This window comes from Colias eurytheme, chromosome 18 (assembly GCF_061535395.1).
Source record: "Colias eurytheme isolate Ceu_HAF_F1 chromosome 18, ilColEury1 Martin Lab GWU primary, whole genome shotgun sequence".
Lineage (NCBI taxonomy): Eukaryota > Metazoa > Arthropoda > Insecta > Lepidoptera > Pieridae > Colias > Colias eurytheme.
This window is the reverse complement of record NC_142997.1, coordinates 6,700,630-6,704,175: the sequence shown is the minus strand read 5'-3', so window position 1 is coordinate 6,704,175 and position 3,546 is coordinate 6,700,630. Positions and strand designations below refer to the sequence as shown.

At 31.4% G+C, this 3,546-nt stretch overlaps 1 long non-coding RNA gene across 1 annotated transcript; it reads left to right on the top strand.

Annotated features, from left to right (window-relative positions):
* The first annotated feature begins 1,451 nt into the window (after positions 1–1,451).
* LOC149900754 (uncharacterized) lies at positions 1,452–2,971 on the top strand. Its single transcript, XR_016457737.1, has 3 exons — positions 1,452–2,027; positions 2,154–2,215; positions 2,290–2,971. It is a non-coding gene; the product is annotated as an uncharacterized LOC149900754 (long non-coding RNA).
* The last annotated feature ends 575 nt before the right edge of the window (positions 2,972–3,546 follow it).

The following is a 3,546-nucleotide window of genomic DNA, read 5'->3' as shown; positions in this document are numbered from 1 at the left end:
CTAAGGAGATTAACTATTTATTCAGTCCTGAGGACACGTTTTCGCAATATTTCGGTTTATGTATATAGTTTTTAAATACGTTATATAGAATCACTGATGTCTGATCCTTGTCTCTTTCAGGGTGTAGTAAATAGTTTTTATTACAATTTTACTCGTTGAAATAAATGTGTTCGAACCGTTGAGTGGATTTCATATCTATTTCGTTGTTTTATTATTGTTTTTAGAATCTTTCTAAATTGAGAAAAAGCATGTAGGTGGTAACTTGTCACGTAGACGCTTAAAAATTGATGTTAAAAATATAAGAGTTACAAAATAATTGCACTATTTACACACATACATAATTAATTAATAGTTCCTGTACCAAAACTAGGTTTATTTTAAGTTCCTTACACACATCATAAAGCGATTACACATGAGGCAAATAGCAATTAACCATTAATTTATGTGAAGACATTGTGGGTGATCGGTTTGAAAGGGTTAACTAATACATACCTTTCAAGTACAATGTAATGAGTTTAGACCTCCCAGTGTTTACCCTTCTCATTGTTTATGTCAATAATACTTGTAATACACGCATACACAGCAATATGTCAAGCTTAGTCACCAAAATATGAAATACAACCGTCATCGTAGGCGGAATTAATAATGGAACATACTGTAGTAGCATTATAGGTACTCGCTAGCGTAATTGGATATGGATAATGTTGGGGATAATAGCTTTTTACATAAGATCCTTCCCATCTACGATGTACGCATGCATATTATATTGTGATTCTGAGCTTTTTTAGGATCTTCTACTCATGTATTATATGTGAGACTATGTTGTTTAAGTATAGGTAGTTGGAATTATTAGAAGGTCTAGGAGAAAAAAGGTGTCTACCATGTGTCTACTAATAAATAAATAAAAATAATAGTAAAGCCTCATTGAGATAATATTACTACGTATGGAGGAGACACCACGAACAAAATCTGTGCGCCATTTTTTTGCTCCAACTAAGTAGCTCTATGTTTTAAAAATTATTATCTAGTTAAGTACTTACCGATGAAAAGTTATGTTAGTCACTTTTCCGTATTATTTGTATCATTTATGAAATATCGTAACACACACGAAGGCATATTTGATGCGTTTCACTTTAAAACAAATAAAAAATGAGCGTGCAGTTAAGCCATATGGCTTATGTTGAGCAGAACATAAGTGATGTAGGCGGTGTCGTCTCCATATGTATATCTCAATGTAAAGCCTTTAAATTTTTGTTATTTTTTGAAATCGAAATACATAATTTAGATACCATAATATGGTTTATCGAACTTCAGTCAAGCCAGTCAACATCGTAACACATACACCTATAGATGTCTTGATCAATTGGGGTGTTTTTCTTTCTTATATAAGTTTATTAAAAAGGAAAATCGTGTAAGTGTTGACAAAATTTGTCAGCCATCAAATTAGTCTTAAGGTGATGAATTAATTTTTCTAACATTTACGGCCCTTTTTAAACCTTCGTAATTTTTATATTATTAAAGTTGTCGTGATGAAAATTCTTGACAAGAAAGTTCAATAGTAACACAATACGTCTACCGTTTTAGAAACATGATTCCATGATATTTTCTCGATAGAAAAAAAATACAAAGTTCTCATTGTTATTTTTTTATAATCTCTGGCATCTTCAAAATAACAAACGTAAAGTTACGACTTTTTGGATATTAACTATAAAATATACAACCTATACGTCTACCGATTTAGAATTTTGAAATATGCGATGGTTTTGAAATAAACAAGAAATACTTGAAATTAGCGCGCGACCAGCCAATATAGCGAGAGCCGCCCTGTACCTTCCTACCCCGATCGCTGTACGAGTCATTCCCGCTACGGCCGTCACACGGGGAACTTGTGTCGCTCGCGCAATCGTAAAAAAGGGTGACAACACGATGAGACAAAATGAGACAAATGGGGACAATAAAGAAAATAAGAAGAAGAAACATAAAGGTTGGAGGAAAAAGAATGCTTACAATTGGAACAAATTAATGAAGTAAGTTGGTTTTATTTTAAATTTGATGATAATTGTATTATAGACGATGTTTGATATGTACCCCTGTTTTAAGTACATAACGAATGTGTAAGATTTTTTCATTTATAGCATAGATAATCTTTTCAGAAATCCGGAATCCAGAAGGAAAATAAACCCACTGATTGTTCACAATGTGAACCCACTCCTTCGTAAGTACCTTTATTCAGTCAAAAATGTATGTTATCAACGTTCTACTGGTTTTATCGCATGATTCCATTTTTAGCAAAAAGCAACAAAGTGCAAAGAAATAAAAAATCATGGTGAACTTAGTGGAAGTATGGCGGACATAATATGGAACAGGAGCTCAATGGAGTAGTATTATATTTAAAAAAATACGAAATAATTTCAAGAATTACATTTCTTAGAAGGTGGTAGATAAGTATGTTGTATAAAGAATTTGATGTTGATATTTATTTCATTTATACATACTACACCTGTGCGGGAAATTGCTTAGTAATAAAACAGGTTTATATTCATATTTACATAGTAATGTGAGTTTTCATTTCGAAAAATTTTGTGTAAGTATATTAAATTGAGTTCCTGGGTGATCTGGAAACACAATTGGGCCTGGAAGATGGCGCTGCAGTCACTCCTCCTAATGACATGAACCGATTTGGATGAATATTTGTGTGCACATTTCATTTTTGTGGGATGATTGGTTGATTCGCTTTCACATTAGCTAATATTATGTATTTTTGTTGTTAGAAAGTAAACTTAATTTAATGTTTATAATACATTATTATTGGTATAAATAAGCCAGTGTTCGTCTCACATTGCTGTACCTGCCTACCTACCCTACCAGGGCCTAACTTTGTTCTGGCTATTTTATTTTGATTATTTGTAATGAATAATTACAATTATAATAGAGTGCAAAAAATAAATACATGCGTCAATATATTTTGTGTTTTTTTTAAACAATTTTTTTATTTAAAAAAATATCATTCCGACCGCGGCTTTGCCCGCGTGGAATTAGGTTATATCGTGAATCCTGTTTTATCCCACAGAAGTGTTCAGTTCGGATAAAAAGTATCCTATGTGTAAATCCAGGCAATTAGCTATATTTTATCAAAATTGGTAATGTAGTCTTGACGTGATTAAGTAACAACTAACAAAAAAATATACAAATTAACATCCAAAGTTTCGCATCAGTTTTACTGTATTAGTGATATCTTCCACTCTTGACTTTGACTGAGAAGAATTAGGGTTTATAACTTCTTTCAGAAATAGTACCTTTCATTTCTGGGCATGATGTAATATCTACGTCAGCATCAAATTCTATCTAAATCAATTCAGTAGTCCGCGTTATTGAGTACCATTTCATTTTTTCAGAGTAACAATATTTTTTGTTATTTTAAAGATTATTTATAACCTGTATTATTTTGTAATAAAGTAAACATTACGAAATAATAATAATTATTAATAATGTCTAAGTAGTTGTTGGAAAGAAGATTATTTGTTTCTAAGCAAGAAAATAAAACCA